The sequence below is a fragment of the Eublepharis macularius genome, chromosome 2 (genome assembly GCF_028583425.1).
Source record: "Eublepharis macularius isolate TG4126 chromosome 2, MPM_Emac_v1.0, whole genome shotgun sequence".
Taxonomy (NCBI): domain Eukaryota; kingdom Metazoa; phylum Chordata; class Lepidosauria; order Squamata; family Eublepharidae; genus Eublepharis; species Eublepharis macularius.
Window position 1 is genome coordinate 114892452 of NC_072791.1, and position 18624 is coordinate 114911075.

An 18624-nucleotide genomic window follows, 5' to 3' on the forward strand; every position below is an offset into this window, starting at 1 on the left:
CCTGCCCAATTTGAGCCAAGTCAAGCCTGATTCTGGCCAAATCTAGCCTGAATTGGGCTACTGTGGCACCCAGGAGTGTGCTGCATTGCCTGGAAGTGCACCCCAGGAGGTGTGTTCCCCCCTCCGACCCAGTAAGCACCCATAGCTAACTTCCCCCCATCCAAACCAAAGACCCTTTCCTGGGCTGACCCAGAACCTGGAAGCTGAGCCTGGCACTAGCAGGCAAACTAACATCTGTTGGGATAGAGCCTGAAGCAGCCGTGGTTGCTGCTGTTTCTGGCGGCTCCCCTTCCTCCTTAGCTACCAGGGCTTTTGCATATTTTTAAATCATCAATTTTATATTGATATATCCACCTGCATTTGTAGCAGATTCTCTGAATTCCCAGCTTTCATGAAAAAAAATCTACCCCCTTCCTTTATGGAGATAAAAGGGAAAAGGCATATCTCTACAAAGGAAGGCGCTAGGAACTTTTAAAAAAAAATGAAAGCAGGGAATTCAGAGAAACTACTGCACCTATTATTAGAATGGTATATCAAGATAGCAATTTGAAACTGACAATTTAAAAAACAAAATAAAACCAGGAAGGGAGGAAAGGAAGGTGGGGGGTGGAGTGGTTCAATGATGATCATTATGGAAAAAACCTGTGTAGAAAACCTCACTGTCTTGAGCAGCTATTGCCAGATCATGCACTGTTTGAAGAAGATTATGGAATATTTCTTTGCTGTTCTTATTGAAAGCGATAAAGACTAGAGATGTGCATGAACCAGGAAAATTCCGAACCATGAACTTGCCCTGTTTGTGAACCAGTTCATTCAGTTCGTGAAAACATCACTTCTGGGTCAGTAGAAGGTCTACAGAGAGTCCCTCCCCCCATTTCCTAGGAAACTGATTGATTAGTGCCAGGCTGTGTGCAGTGATGAACAAAAATATGAATGAACTGGGCTAAAATTTGTCACGGTTCATGAGAAAGGAGCTCCCATGAACAGCTGGTTTGCAAACCACAAACCGACCTGGTTCATGATGAATTTTGGTTCGTATTTCAGTTCATATCTGCCTCTAATAAGGACATATTTCTTTAACTACATCTGGCCCATGGAAGCTCAAAGTACTGATTATTCATGCTGATCAATGCTGAATCGGCTTGGGCTCCAAACATCATGCGCTGCATGACCTCAAGATTTGGTGCCTGCTTTTTTTATTCCAGATGAGTTGAGAAGTGTCTGTCTCAAGCCACCTTTTGTGGGGGGTGGAGCTAACATCATTTTTTCAATTTCTTTTTTAGAGCATGTGTAGTAATGTTGCAATGTTGGAACCCAGTTTGTTCACCATCAGCCCCCTTTCCATGTCCCTGTATTTTCTGATTGGGCAATCTCATACCCTCCAGTTTTTTATTTTTGAACATGAGCTCAGGTTGGAATGAAAGAAAATAAAAAGTAAACCCAAGAAGTAATGAGTGGGGAATGTGGATTGATGTCAGGGAACAGGACGCACATTGTGCTTAAAGGGGTGGAATGGAGGAATGTCTCCCAGCTTTGGGACTCTCTCCTAATTAAAAAAAAAGGGGGGTGGGGAATGCTCACTTGCTTGAGATTTGTTTCAGACTTCTCCTAATGTCAAAGAGGGAAAAAAATAAAGACATGAGTGGAGAGGTCGAGAGGCAAGGAGTTATTTGGACACAGCAATACAATCCTTCTCTGAAAACTTCCCTGTGTGCCAGCCAAAATAATTTTTTTAGATTAAGAATTTAGAAATTAAAATAAATATTACTGCAGTAATGTTTCAGTGTTACTACCCTACTTTTTGATTTAGTAAAAGGCGTTAAAGGAATTCAGAGAGCTGAAGAGGGTGAGAGATGTTTCCACAGCTCCTCCACAGGAGCAGGCAGCTTACGATCCTTCTCTGTAAACTTCCCTGTGTGCTAGCCAAGATTTTGGTGGAGTTTTTTAGATTTAGAATTTACAAATTAGAAGGAATATAAGAGCAGTAACATTCCAGCATTACTGCCCTTTTGAAAAAGAAAAAAAATAGCAGAAAAAAGTTTGTGGAGCTGAGGATCATGGGCGTGGTTACCAGCAGACAGACCAATTGGATCCTGGGGGAAAGGAAGGGGGGAGATGTGAAGCAGAATGGTGTTTCACACAGAATAACATGCTGCAGCGTTGACTAGGCAGCAGCTTTAAAAATAAATTGTAGAATGTGCACAGGGGGAAAAAATGGAGAAAAGATGGACAAATGTTGTATCTGCGCCCCATGACTCCCTTGTATATGTGGAACTTTGGAGAACATGGGAAGCGGAATGGGATATAAAATGCTGTAAAATGACCATGAGGAAAGGGCCAAATATTGGGGAGAAGTTCTTGATCCTCCACGTACGAGTACTCAGTTCTACACTGTCCAATGGAGCAGAAGAAAAAGCAGGCATGACCTGCTTTCTCCTTGCCATCTCTGAGAAGATCCAACCTGTCCCTGAAGTAAACAGCTGGCCACTAAGTATCTTTCAGCTGGTTCTATTGATGTTCTTGGGTGAGATAATATAACATGTTTGCCCTTTATCTGATTGTTTGTCATTGCTAAAATTGTGTGCTGTTGTGCTTTTGTTATCAAGTGACAATGGCAATTGTCTTATGAATAGTGCCATGTCTCAACTTGCATACATTTAGTATTTTGCAGATCCACAAATGAGTTATTCAAAGGATACATTGTACACATTCTTGAATCTGATTTCCTGATTTCACTTTTTCCCTTTTGGCCACACTGTTGACAGCACAACCTGCTTGCAGCCCATCTACAAGAATCTGTATCGTATTTGTTTTCTAGATACAAACACACAAAAAATGCAGTTTAGATTGCAATGTGGAAGACTGAAAGCATAACACTACAAACTTATATTGATTTTATGCCAATTTAACTGTCATGGCTTTCCCCAAAGAATCTTGGAAACTCTAGTTTGGAAACTGTATATAGAATTTTATCAGAGACACTTAGCTCCTCTCCTTACACAACTACAGTTCCCAGTGTTTCATGTTGGGGGGGGGATTATTTCCAATTTAAAACCATACTGTATATATGCCTTGAGATAACTATCATGTTGCTTTAATGAAGGCTGCTAGCTATTTCTCATAGTAAAAATGATGCATCTTTGTTGATTTGGGAGGAAATCTCTCCTCTATTTGTTCTTACAGAGAATGTGAGACGTTATTTAAACATTTATTTGGATGGTGGCGGTAGAAAGAATTTCTATAAAATAAAAATGACAGTGACATTTTTCGGAGTTAAAGATTCCCCTTCCATCTGTATTTAATTCTAATCATCTTTACTACCATACTTTTTGTAGTCCAGTTATTTTGTGAGGTTAGTTAACTGTCAAGGTGCATGACTGTTTTCTGTCTCAGGCTAATCTATCTTCCTTTTGCTTATTACAGAATTCTCATTCTCTGCACAGCTTCAGCAGATCAGAGCCAAGGTCTTGTTACAGGTTTTCTCTTCATTGCAATGAAAAACACCTTTCTGACGTAATGCAACTGGACTAGCCATAATATTTCTGAGTGTTCTTTCATCAGTTGTCTTGTATTAATTTAGTCTGATGTGACATTACAACTCTCCACAAACCATAGTCTGAAATGAACAGGTGGCCACAGAGACAGGAAAATGGAGGGTACAAAATTCCAGAACGATGAGGCAGGTGCCATTGATATGTGATTATAAATTCAGTGGCCTCTTTATAGAAGAAAAAGGGGAAGTGTGATATTGTCTCAGCCAAATCTAACTCATTAGGGCTGTTGTGAAGAAAAATGGTTGGGGGGAATATGCTGCTCTGAGATTCTTGAAGAAAGGGTAGGATGTAAATTTGAGCAGTATGTTGCATATCCATGTATATTGCTCATCCAGATAACTAATTTTTACCCTTCTTATGCCAATTGATATGATTTGTTCTCATACGATATTGAAATTGGAGGGAATCTTTGTGTGGTGAGTCTAGGCAGCCCTGTTGTTTGAGAAGAGCTTTAAAGACACAGTGTTTTATGAGTTGTTAGCATGAAAGACAGCAGTGTACAACAGTGGTGGAAAATTCTGTTACCGAAAGCATATATGAGTAGAAGATAATTCTGACAGCTGCACATCTTCTTGCTTCTTTTCATTTCATGCCTTGTCATGTCTTTTAGTCATTTGAGAGAAAGGATATGGAATTTTGACACCCAGCATACATAACAGAGATTTCTTTCTGTTCTCTTGAAGGATGTACTGCCCTTCCACTATGTTAACATGGTTTGCTACATATATAATCTCTTGTTGGGTTACAGTCAGGTGGACTTCTGGATCATGTAGAAATAAAATATTGTGTGTGTACATGTGTAGATATGGGAGGAGGTGAGGGGAAATATAATACAGCTTGGTTCTTACAATAGTCAGGCTATGTGGCCACTCTTGCACTGAACTAAAAACAGTTTAGCATTTTCTGTATTCAGAGAGGTGGCATGAGATTGAGTGATGCAAACATTTTCTTGAATAGAAGAATATAAATATTTAGGAGCCCTTATTTAAGTAGTGTGTATGGCATCCTACCCTATATCACCAAAATACCCTATTCCTAGTGTTGAGCAAAACCCAGAAAAAGAAAAGAATGCTTGGATTGTCCTACTCAAGGACAATGTCCTTGAATATCTTTGCTTCGCGGCAAAATCCAAAATATGATCTACCTCCCAAGAACTTGATTGAACATAATTGCTTTAATTATAGTTAGGGTATGTTTTCTAATTATTTCTGGGTCACTTTTTATCTGGCTTCTAGTTTCTTGCTAATTTCCCTCCTTTCTCTACTTTGTTTTCTTATATGGGATTATTGCCTTTGGTTAAAATGTTAAACGTGTGAGTATATTCTTAGATTGCCAGTGTTAAGCATTATACTTTTGAACAATGTTTGCATTATATTGTTGAAAGCTTTCACGGCCAGAGAATGATGGTTGTTGTGGATTTTCCAGGCTGTATCGCCATGGTCTTGGCATTGTAGTTCCTGACATGTTTGACACTGAGAGATCTCTGTCTTTCGGTGCTACACCTCTGAAGATGCCAGTCACAGCTGCTGGTGAAATGTGAGGAACTACAATGCCAAGACCATGGCAATAAAGCCCGGAAAATCCACAACAACCAATGTTTGCATTGTTTACTCCTAGAAAACACAAGAATAAAATGTTTTTTTCATTCAAGAACAATAGTATGAAAATATTTCAGACATTTGTCCAAAAGCAAGTTATTTCTCATGAATATATCAACTATCTTATTGTTGGAAGAAATGTGTAGATATGTGGCTTATGTTTTCATTGTAATACATGTGGTACCAAAAGAAAGGAAAAATACCTTGTTTGGTGACCCTCTAAAATTATGATATTGCTTCAACCAGGTGCTTTAATTTTGTTAAAATCAAGATAATTCGACCCTACCTCCAGGCAACTTTAGCTGCTCAAGGAGGGTGTGTGTGTGCATTGCCTCCATGGAAGGAGGGAGAGCAGAACAGTTTCCAGGGCATCTGAGTCTTTACTGGGTGGGGGGAACCAGTAGCCTCTTCAGGCGGCTCTGCGTGCCCGGCTTCAGTTGCTCTTAATGCTCCCTCCTCACCCTGTTTTTGACGCAGGATTAGCCAGTTGATGTATTCAGAACCAGGTAGGAATCCCCCCCCCCCTTTTGCTCAAATTGGACATGGGAGAAGGGGTTTTCCACCTACCTTGGACCAGGACTTGAGTGGAGGAAATTGGCTTGGGTGGTACTTGTTAGTGGTTCCACGGGCTGGATAGAGTTTGGTGAAAGGCAGCTGGCTAGTGAGCACCCTTGACACTTCCCTATTGGTGGGAAAGAGGGGTCTGCTAGGAGCAGCTGGTAGTTCTTGTGATGGCTGCCAGCGTGCATGGGCAGACTGCCTGGGGGAACCCCATGTGCAAGTCCTTCCCTCACTGCTGTACGGCTGAGGCTTAGGAGCTTGAAAGGGGGAAACCAATTTGCCTGACTGGCCAGGTCCTAGCCATCCACATGGAGGGCTCGCACCCGGGGCTTCAGGGCTTGCCCAGGCAGGTCAAGGTGGAGGTCCAGGGGTGACCTTGAGGCTTGACCTGTACTGCTTTACCCTTGCCGCAGTTATGAGTTAATGTTCATGTTGAGGTTAATTTAATAAAGTGGCCCTTAGATCCAACACCTGTGTCTGTCTCTTTATTCCAGCTGGGGGGGGGGCAATGATGATTACACTCACCAGGACTTTTTCCCAGCTACAATTCACATTAATTGTGTTTACTGGTGGGGCTAGGGAAGCAGGTAGTGTAATAGAACTCACCACATGAGACTGGATTAAGTAACATGGTCTCTGAGAGGAGTGTAATATGTAGACTGGCTCTTTGTCTCAAAGAGAGCTTTAGAAGGATTTATATAAACTCACAATGATCATCAAAGTCATGGATCCAAAAGGCTAAGATATTCTTTCCAGAGAACTGCTCATCTCATTCTCCAAGAAATTGTTTCCAAATATTGGCAGGCTTTGGATAGTGGCTTCTGATACAGCACAAGGAACAGCAGCTGGGGGAAAAATCCTGGAACTGCCCTAAAGTTTGTATGGAAGCCCTTGGATACATCTATAGTTGTGTGAAGTTGAAACATCTTATTTTATTTGATGGTACTTTTGATTATAGATGAGGAAACAAGCATGCCTATGCTCTAGTCATGATTATTTCTGAAATAGATACAGAATGGTAGCAGCAGCCCAGGAATTGCTGTAGCAGGTGGTGGAAGAATTGAGATGTCAGTTGTCTTGCCAAAGGAGCATTTCAGGGAAATCCAGAAGCCACCATGAAGATTCATTACATGACCTGTCAAGTGAAGCAGGGACCACAGAAATTATTTTCATTCACTGTTTGTTTGATCATAATTCCCAAAAAACCACTAGCAGCTGCAGCTTCAAGACTGAAAGGAAATTAGCTCACACAGTGCAGTCAATACAGTAGAAAGCAGAACCTATAATACAAACACTAGTTACTTAAAAACAACTGCAAAAGGAAAATAGTGGAAAGCAACATCTTGGCATGCTTTAAAGAAGATAGGGTTTGCAAATGTGTTATTGTCCTGCACTGATATTATTTTAGCCATTCAATTACAAAATAGCGAAAGAAATTAGCAAATGACTCTGAATGACAAAGACCATGATCCAAAACATAGAGGAATAAGGGGAAAACGGAATTTTTATAGTCAAAACATATAATGTCTAACAGACCTTATGAAGGCAGATCTTAGGACTTTTACTTCACATTCTCCAGTCATGCTGAATGAAAGGATAAACATAGATTTAGTATAAGTCCACTTGCTGGTGGAAAATCTTAGATATTTTATGCACTTTAGATTTCTATCACCCTTAGCAACCCTGTGAAATACTTAGGGTCAGGAGTTTAACAATAATTTCTATATAGCCTCATTCCTAACATGTTTATTCAGTTGTAAATCCCAACAATCTAAAAGACTGGGAGTAGAGATGGGCACGAAATGGGGAAAAAACCAACTCTGAGTTTTGTGGTTCATCGCGTTCCACAAACTTTCACGAAATTGTCCTGTTTCATGAAACGATTCGTTCGGTTTGTGATTCATCAGATCCCACGGACCTATAATGGCTCCCTTCATACCCAGAGATGCTAAACTTGCAGGGAAACTTCAAAGGCACCCTCACCCAACAATTTTCCCAGAAAGGACAAGAACAGAACATAAGAGTCTTTTCAGTCTCTTTTGAAGCAGCAGCAAATCCAGCCAAAAGCTCCCACATCCACTCTTTCTCACTCCAAATCCCAGCAACAGCTCCTCCCTTGCCCTCTGTCTACTGGAACTGAAAGCAGGAGGCACAGAGCTGTGTCTTATAAAAGGAGTGCTCACATAGAGCAGAACAGGAGCTCTCTTGTTGGCAGACAGACCTGCCTAACAGGGTTTGGAGGGATGACATTGGTGTTTCTATGGCTACAGAAGGCCCATCTCCCCGCTGCTCGTTGCTCTCATAGAACAGAATGGGAGATCTCAGGTTGGCAGGGAGAGCTGCCTATCAAGGTTATGTGAGCTAAGATTGGGGTTTCCATGGCAAGAAAATGTCTGCAGACATTCTGGGCCTAGGGAATCAATGGATTGGCGCCAGCCTGTCTGGCATAATGAAGCATTCACAAATTGAATGAATCAGCCCCAAACATCATGGATTTCATGAAAAACGTGGCCCCATGAAACACGTTTTGCAATACACAAATTGCCCGATTCATCATGAAATTTGATTCATTTTTCAATTAGTGCCCACGTCTAGTTGGGATTTCTATCAGGCAGCCCAAATACAATCCCAGATAGTGTTTTATATAGCAGCTCATACCATAGGTTTTAGTTAAATTTATTATTTGTATATATACAAAGCTTTTCATGGCCTTGGCCCAGCATACCTATGGGACTGCCTCTCTCCATATGTCCCTCCACGGCAGCTTTGTTCATCTGAACAGGATCTCTTGCAGGTGCCAGCCTGCACATGGGCGAAATCAACAGCAGTCCGCACATGGGCTTTCTCTGTAGTGGCCCCTACACTGTGGAACAGCCTGCCTGAGGAGGTCAGGAGAGCCCCCACTCTCCTGGCTTTCTGGAAACAATGCAAAACCAAATTATTCAAAAAGGCTTTTTACTCAGATAGGAGAAAGTATTGTAGGGAAGGGGTCTCAGATGCTTTGCTAATGAGCTCTGGACCACAGACTTCACCACTATGTTATCTTGCATATTATCTGGTGCTTTGAATATTTACTCCTGTATACTACCTGTGGTTCATGTTATCTAATATCAGTCCTAGAATTGATTATGTTCTGTTTCAGCAATTCTTCAACTCTGTATTGGATCCTTGCTAAAGCTATGTCTTTGTAAAATCCTATGACATTGTTTATGGAAATGTCTTTGACACTGTATGGAAATGTTGTTGATACTGTATGGAAATTGCCCTTGATACTGATTGTACTAATCTCCCACTATGTAATCCCCCTTGAGTTTCAGTGAGAAAGGCAGACTATAAATGACATAAATAATTAAATAATTTATTTATTTCATTGAATTTCTATTCCACCCTTCCTGCAAGTAGGCTCAGGGAAGATTACATCATTTAAAACACAGTACAACAATAAATATATAATTAACCATAAGAACAATATAAAAACATTATAAAGTCTTAAGCAGTTATATCAAAGTAATAAATATATACCAGGATAGTAGTAACCATTACATAGTTATTTGTTCAACTTCACTTGGATAAAAACCCATGGGCAACAGCTGATGTAATTTTCAGGTTCTATTAAGCCATCAAATGCAGGGTGGTGGTGGAACATCTAATGAGGAGGGTTAAAACATTTATTCACGCCCTCCCCCCACACATGGCCTTATTATTGTAAGGTATTATTTAATAACATAATAACTTCATGTTAACACAGGATCTGAAATTATTACAAATACTTGTTCTGTTACTCTGAATTTCAGCATTATCCACTTTCTTGTTTGAGGCTACAAAAAGCAGAACCACTTCTGTGTGTCCCATACAGAAAATGACAAGCTCTGCTATGAAAGTAAGTTTCTAAAATAGGTTTCTTAAAAATGTGTTCCCAAACTCACGTTTGTGAGATAATACAAATGTGGAGGTGAGGCATTTGTAGGGAAGAACTGACTATCAGGAGGAAAATGCCATCATGTAAGCAGAAGACGGTGGTTTGGATTGGAAAGGAACAGCCAAGGAGTCTCTTTCAAGTAAAAGGCCAGGAAAGTCAGCAAAAATGGGAAAAATCATAATGAATCCATAGCATCTGTGCCCATGATTCATTACAAATGCGCAAAGATCTCCTCTTGCAAGTGCACCTCTCCCACTGTGATTTTATTCCAGTCTTAGAGTATTGGTGGGGAAACTGGAAGCAGGGGAATCCTCCATTTGTATGGAGAACTGTCTACAAAAATGTATCCTTGGATTTTTCCCTGAAAACACTTCTGCCCTGTGTGACCTGGGGGTGCATTGACTTTGGACAATGCATCCCCAGGGCAACTGCAGCACTGTAAGCAGCAGGCTAAGGGAGAAGTGGGTCAAAGGTCCATTAGTTACTCAGATAAAACAGAGGAGTTAGCCGTGTTAGTCTGTAGTAGCAAAATCAAAAAGAGTCCAGTAGCACCTTTAAGACTAACCAATTTTATTTTATTGTAGCATAAGCTTTCGAGTTCTCGAAAGCTTATGCTACAATAAAATAAAATTGGTTAGTCTTAAAGGTGCTACTGGACTCTTTTTGATTCAGATAAAACAAATGGTGTGATGCAGGATACTTCATAGGTGGAAAAGATATCCAGGAGCCATAGCTAGTCAGGAATTCTAGGACAAGGGAGACATTTTAACTAAAAATACTTCTTGGATTTCCTAGAAGAAAACCTAATATTCAACATTTCCTTAGCAGTCTACTCTGCACTATTTACTATGGAATAGATGTGCGCTGCTCAAGCTAAAGCAGATGTAAAGAACAGGGCTGTCAACAATGATTATTAGCTGCCCTAATTATTTATGATGCAGTTTAACTATAACAGCCATTTTACTGTATAAGTATTACAGATGAGAAGAAAAGTTCTGGGATCATTTTAATGGGCAACCTGTGGTCGTCAAACATCTATACTGCTTGTGCATATTGATACTGCTTTATACAAAGAATTGCTAAATATCTCAAAAATGCTCTAATTTGGCTAGTTAGTAGAGGCATAAAAAAGTATATAGTCTTTGGATGACTTAACAACCAAGCATTGAAGAAAAATTCAGTTATAATAAACAAAAGATGCTAAGCCCATTATGGAATATAAAAGGCATTTCAGAAGCAAGTCAGTGGCTGAATGTACAATGTCAAAACAGTGCATTTTAAAAAGGAATGATAACAGATAAAAACATAATGCATATATTGAATGTTCTAGTCATCTTTGGATCTGTGGTCCTAATGGTTCCATTAATTATGATTTTGCTTGGGCTTTTATTTTATTTAGAGCACTAGCTGCCTGTTATCTAATTTGCACATTCACAGCAATTTATAGTGTCCATTACTGGGGATAAAATAGAAAATGGATCAGGAAGATCTGTGCTTATTAGTCTTAGTAGACATTACTATTACTCTTAGTACTCTATATGTGCCTTTAACAGTCCTACTTCAAAACTCCTACTGAAGAATACTGTGCCTTTGAAACAATGTAAAAGAATAATATTTTGTATCTCTGTAAATGCAAATACTGCTGGCAATGAACAGTGTTTGATGGATGTAGTTGAGAGAGAGAGAGGAGAGAGAGAAAGAACACCTGTGTTGGTTTAGTTGCTATCAAAAAGTTTCTAGGAATTAATCTGTAAGAAGCTTCATTCATTGTATGATCACTATCTTAGGTTTCCTGGCAATGTTGGTATGACCACCCCTTACATACTGCCATCCACCATGAACCTCCCGTCACAGGTTTCGGGCTTCCTTGTCAGAGACTGCCAGATTAAACATTTCAAGTAACTTCATTGCACAAATCCAAGGATGCATGAGCTAAAGATTTATTGACAATCTAAGACAGTAGACATTTCACTGATAGGAATAACCATTCCCTACCCTGCTAAGCATTAAACTCTTCAAGTCCAACCCATTCTACTCCCCCCTTAGTTACACTCTAAGCGAAGTTCTAATTAGCTGAAGAAGGTAAAGTGAAAGTAAACAAAGTTGTTGTTTTGACTAGGCCTCCCGGTCTTTGGCCAACTGTCCACATCTCTCTGGTAACTAGCTGCGTCTCCCTGGTAATGTTGATAACATTCCCTCTGATAACATTCCTTCTCACAGCTTCTCTGACATGTAGCACTCAATAGCACTCTTAAAGAAGGGAACAGGAGATCAGGCCTGCAGCCCAACAATGAACCCCTCAAACCCTCCAAAGTATGGCAGGGGCCACCCTGACATCCCCAGGCAATTAAGGACAATCACAACACAACACGTGTCTAACCTCTGTTTATCAGGTAGAGAGCCCTGACCCAAATCCACACAAGGTCCCCTCTCTCCTCTTCCCTAGAGGGTCCACCAGACAGGCAACCCTTTTCCTATTTTTACTTCTCCTCACCCAGCTACTGCCCAGGGCTACTGAGGAAAGAGAACATATTGTTTACTTTCCCTATATACACTCATTTGTCATGACCAGAGTGTTTGGTTTTCATGTGTATGTGTTTTATTGCTCCTCAGCCAATAACTTCAAGCAAGCCAGGTTTAAAACTGAAACAAGAATAACTTTTATTTACAAGATAGAACACTGGAGTGAATGATTTTAAAACCATAGATATTTTGTTATTGTGGTTAAACAAGTAATGGTTATAATGTATCAGAAGGGGTGTTAACAGCCAGATATTTCTCTGCTGCTTCTCCTTAACAGCTTCAAATCCTTCTCCCCAATCTCTAACTCCCTTAACAGATTCCAACTGTCACCAGTCCCAGCATTCTGTTAGCTCTGATTAGCTTGTTCCCAGGAGTGCCGGAGTCAAAGCTCATGAGTCAAATCTGTTGAAGTATACCTGAAGCTTAGGTAAAAAAGGTAGTCCCCTGTGCAAGCACTGAGTCATTACTGACCTATGGGGAATTGTCGCATCATGACGTTTTCTTGGCAGACTTTTGTTACGGGGTGGCTTGCCATTGCCTTCTCCAGTCATCTACACTTTACCCTCAGGAAACTGGGTACTTATTTTACCAAACTCAGAAGGATGGAAGGCTGAGTCAACCTTGAGCCAGCTGTCTGAACCCAGCTTCTGCCAGGATCAAACTCAGGTCTTGAGCAGAGCTTGGACTGCAGTACTGCAGCTTACCACTCTGCGCCACAGGGCTCTTCCTCTAGGAAATGTTGTGAGTCTTTAAAGTGCTACTGGACTCAAATTTTGTTCTATCCAAAAAGTATGTAACTAATTCTAACCACTCATGGATTAACATCTAATTTTATTGTCTAGTAGTTGTTGCCATGATCTGCATTAATTCATAAGGACAGTATGGTGAACAATTCAGCTGCAGCATAGTTTGCATAATTTGAATATGTGGAATAAAAGTATTTAAACTCTCACAGATTTCCTATAGATCTTATAGCCAATTGTGCTGGTGTACATTTCAGTCATGCTAAAACAAGACATTTGGAAAAAGTACAGCAGGATCCAACTGTGACAGACAGGACTGGTTCCTAGTTACTCCCTCTCATTGTCTTCTTTAATGCTAATTTCCCCAACAAATTAAGGAGATTCCTATTTGAGTAACACTGTTGTTTGGCTTGCTTCCTTTGTTTCCTACAAACTGATAAGTTCCTGGCATAAAAGTTTATCTTAATCACCTGAATTAAACATAAATTATTTTATAAACCCAAAATGAAATGTGCATTATCATAATCTGTTGGTAGACTGGCTGGTCACATGCATGGTGTCCAGGATTATCACATGGAAATCTCTGACTGATTTCACAACAGTCATGGTAGTAACCTACTGCAGAATTGATACTGACTGTTGTTTAGACTTTGGGCGATGATATTGGCTATTAGCATTGATGTATCACTAACATAATTCAAAGCAGGGCTAGACAAGGAATATTTCAATATAATATGTAAACCCAATGAAGTAAAGATGGCTTCATGATTGCAATAATAGCTTCCTCAGCAGTGGCAAATTCCTAATAAAGAAAGAAAATAGAACCACACAATAAAGAAATTAAGCAGTAAATACTGATGGCATTGTTGTCTATGAAGGGCTCATGAATATTCATAAAATGGCAGAAAGTGATTGCTGGCATCGAGCACTGCCCGCTTTTGCAAATAACAATTAGCAATGAGGATGTAAATGGATGCAAATTTGTGCATTGGTGACAGGAGCTAAGAAGTCTTGATAAATTGAGGCTTTGTGTACTTGGCAACAAACTGGTCTGTGAATCAGATTGCAAGACAAAGATAAAATCCTTGTGAAAGATGCTGGAAGTGCAACCATTCAACTGCAAATACGAAGTGCTCTTTTTAAAAACAGTGTTTAGACAGAGGTCAGCACCAGAAATGTATTCTGAGGAAAGAAAAGTCTTTTCTGACATTCAGCAATGCTGGAAGAATTGCATACAGAAAGGCAAAGCCTCGTGATTTTAATTAATTCAGTTCATCCCTCCCATAAATAGCATTATTGATTAGAAAACATGGTTTACAAAGAATTCTTTTTCAATGGACATCCAGTGCACAGCATTCTAAACTGTAAAAATGTGGTGGTAGCAAAGGCAGTGGCAAACCACCTCTGCACATCTCTTGCCTTGAAAACCCCACCAGGTGGAATTTCATGGCATTGCCATGAGTCAGATGTGACTCGACATACACTTTACCTTAACATGGCACCCCACACCCAGGTCCTTCACTGTGTCCACCATTGATCACCCATGTATTCTCTGGATGCCAACTATCTGCTAATTTTCCATTATAATCCTCAGCTATTTACTCAGAAATTAGCTTTACTGTGCTCAATGAGACTTCTTCCCAAGTAACGAGGAACAGGGTTGCAGCCATGGTTGACCTCCTGTACTAACTGAAATTGGGAACTTCTGACTGTGTAACAGCCTTTTCATATGGCGGCAACTTTTTCTTCCTCATTGTCTACACTAATGATGGTGGCACAGTCCTGGCCCTCGACCGAGACTCACACTTAAGAGATTTACAACAAGCATTTTTGAGACTACAGTACCCACCAAATGAAGTGAAGAAAGAAATCAACAGGGCCAGACTAGTACCCAGAAACAGTCTGCTCCAGGACAAACCTAAAGGAACTAACAACAGAACACCACTGGTTGTCACCTATAGCTCCCAGCTCAAACCCATCCAACGTATCATCAGTGAGCTACAACCCATCCTGGAAAATGATACCTCTCTCTCAGAAGCCCTGGGTGGAAGACCTTTCCTTGCCTACAGACAGCCCCCCAACCTTAAACGACTTCTCACTTACAATCATGAATCGGCCAGCAGAGTCACCAGCACAGGTACCAGGCCCTGCAACAGACTCAGATGCCAGCTCTGCCCCTATATCTACCCAGGGAATACAATTACAGGACCCAATGGCATCAACTACACTGTCTCTGGCTCTTACAGCTGCTCATCCTCCAATCTGATATATGCTCTCATGTGCCAACAATGTCCTTCTGCTCTGTACATTGGACAAACCAGCCAACCTCTACGCAAAAGAATAAATGGACACAAATCTGACATTAGAAATGGAAACGTCCAAAAACCAGTGGGAGAACACTTCAATCTACCAGGACATTCCACCAAAGACTTAAAGGTCGCTGTGGTTCAACAGAAACCTTTCAAAAACAAAATCCAACGGGAGGCTGCTGAATTGGAATTCATATGCAAATTTGACTCTGTCAAGCTGGGACTGAATAGAGACTATGAATGGTTATCACATTATCACAGGTAACAGATTTCCTTTACAGAGGCATGGTCTGGGGGAGCCCAGTGATGCCTGGTGTGGGCTTTCGGGGACCACAGTTCTCTTTGTCAGATGCATTTGGCAGGGAGAGCTGTGGTTATCGAAGGCTTATACTACATAGGAATTGGATGCTTTTACTACTGCAAACTAACACGGCAAACTGGCTCCACACCAAAAGGAGATGTTTACATTTACTAGCAAAGGAATGTTTTGGTTGCCTCCCCACTAATTGCATCCTGTCCCCTTCTGATATATGTCCCCTGCTCTCCCCTCTCTACCCTCCTCTTCTGTATTTGACCAGTTTGGATCATGCATCTGACGAGGAGAACTTGATTCTCGAAAGCTTATGCTACAATAAAATTGGTTAGTCTTAAAGGTGCTACTGGACTCTTTTTGATTTTGCTACTACAGACTAACACGGCTAACTCCTCTGAAGAGATGGAAGAATAGAACAAATGACAACCTTGCCACTCTAACAGCAATCACCTGTCCATGGTGCTTTCTCTTTTCTTTTCTTCTCTTTACCTGCTAGTGGACTTACCAAGCATAAATGTGTTCCAGAAACCAAAGCCTCCCCTATATTAAAAGGCATTTGTGGTGGAATCACCCCCACAGTCCAGCCCTCCCAGGTGTCTAGGCACTAGAGACTGCCTGAGTCTCTCCCCAGTAATGTGCCACTTCCCTAGCCTGCCCAAACCTTGGAGAGTTTTTCTGTCCCACTCTTAGTACCACTGCCACCAACTGGCCATTTTAATAGTTACCCACCAAGAGTCGTAGTGCCCCCAGCTTTCCTTCCTGCACTGCCATTCTAAAACTCCTCCTAGTGCCTGTGTTTCCTGCTACAAAGTTATCATTGGGTCAACTAACTGCACTTGCAAAGTCCTGCGACACACCTACTGATCACCCCCCCCTTCCCCTGGCACCCTTAGTGTATTTAAGCAATGGATGTCCAGGGAGAACAAATACGAGAATTCAAAACAGTAAAGTTTTTTTAAAAAGTAAATATGTCTACAATCATATTATCAACACAGCAACAGATTGAGCAACAAACACAAATCAAGGGTTAATCACACAATTCATCTGTCCCTCACTCTGTACATTCTCTTGCTACTCTGGTTCTAAGGAGGGCTCTTCGGGCTTAGAAGTTACAGCTCTCAAAAATCTTATTTTTATTTTGGTGTCTTTGTTCAGGTAGCCAGTTCTTTGTCAGCTCCATGTGGCAACAGTGGCCTTCAGCTTGAGCTGAGCTGTAAGAACTCCTTATTTCATTGTCTCTGGCCAGGAAGGCCATTGGCATTTCTAAAGCATTGATGGCTGGACCTTGGGTGAAGCTTGAGTACAATTGACTTCCTCCATCCTCTTTGTCCTCTACTGTCCTCTACTAGGAAAGAAAAAATCCCTGTAAAACTAAATTTGAAGGTTTTGTACAACCAAAACCTCCAAATTAAAAAGATAGGCAAAAAGAGAATTCAACTGACCTCAGTTTAAAATGTTGCTTTAAAAACACCTTTTATCCTGACTGGACTGATTGCAATCCAAGTGTAAAACATAATCATTCTGCCAGTATTGTTAACTCTCACAGATTCCTCCATGCATACAATTAATTAGCATTCGGGTGTGCACAGCAAGGTTTGTATTTGTGTGTTTCAAATCTTTGTGTTTGGATTTGTTTATTCACTTCCTCAGAGGTCTATTGATTGGGTTGAACTAACAAGAAATCCCTTTTTGTTGTCACTTTTTAATCCTACCATTCCTCTAGTGAGTAGGTAAGGGATAAAAATTATACTCCCAAACCAGTTTAGCATAAGTGCTAGAAATTAAATTTATTGCTTATCATGGCTATGACATGGAGTACTGGACATTTGATACAGAACATTTTATATTTCAGAGTTAGGACTAGAGATGGGCACAAACCAGAAAAAAACCGAACCGTGTGGTTTGTGGTTCGTCAAATTTCACGAAGCACGAACTTTCATGAACCTGCCCCTGGTTTGCGAACTGGTTCATTTGGTTTGTGAAAACGTCACATCCAGGTCAGAAAATCATCACTTCCGGGTCAGCAGAATGCAGCAGGTCACTTCCAGGTCAGCAGAAGTTCACTTCTGAGTTAGCAGAAGATCTGGAGGAAGTCCATCCCCTGTTGCCTAGGAAACTGATTGATTGGCACCAGGATGTCTGCAGTGACAAACCAAAAAACGAACCATATGAACCAGCCTAAAGTTCGTTGTGGTTTGTCAGAAATGGGATCTGATGAATCGCTGGTTCGCAAACCACGAACTGGCCTGGCTCGTGCTTAATTTTGTTTCATATTTTGGTTTGTGCCCATCTCTAGTTAGGACTGTTAAACAGGAACTTGGAGTCAATACACAGTACTGATCCAGAGGAGTTAGCCATGTTAGTCTGTAGTAGCAAAATTGAAAAGAGTCCAGTAGCACCTTTAAGACTAACCAACTTTACTGTAACATAAGCTTTTGAGAATCACAGTTCTCTTCGTCAGATGTACATCTGATGAGAACTGTGATTCTTGAAAGCTTATGCTACAGTAAAGTTGGTTAGTCTTAAAGGTGCTACTGGACTCTTTTTGATTGTACACAGTACTGGGATCCTTTAGCAAATATTGTGCAATTCTGCCCTGTGTGTTATGTGTCATTGTTATGTGCCATCAAGTTGCTTCCAACTAATGGTGACCCTATGAATTAATTACCTCCAAAATGTCCTTTCATTAACAGCCTTGCTCAGATCTTGCAAACTGCAGAGCATGGCTTCCTTTTTGGAGTCAAGCCATCTCAAAATAACATTCTAAAGATGTTTAACTGTATCTACTTATTTTTATTCAGATTTATCCCAAGAATCTGGGAATCGTCACTCTGCTGTATGCATCCACATTTCAATCATTTTGTCACATCACAAAAGCTTTGTGTTGGGGAAAGCTTTTCTACACTTAGCCATTATTTGATTTCATTATTTACTTTATTGTTTACTTGGTTTTAAACATTATTTTTACTTCATTAATATAGTCACATTTCTGTATTTCATATATAGTTACTTGGTGACCATTTTCATCCTTCAAATGCAATTGTAGATTAGACATGATGCTCGAATATGAACATGCCCTTAGGTTAATTATTGAGTATTTTGTT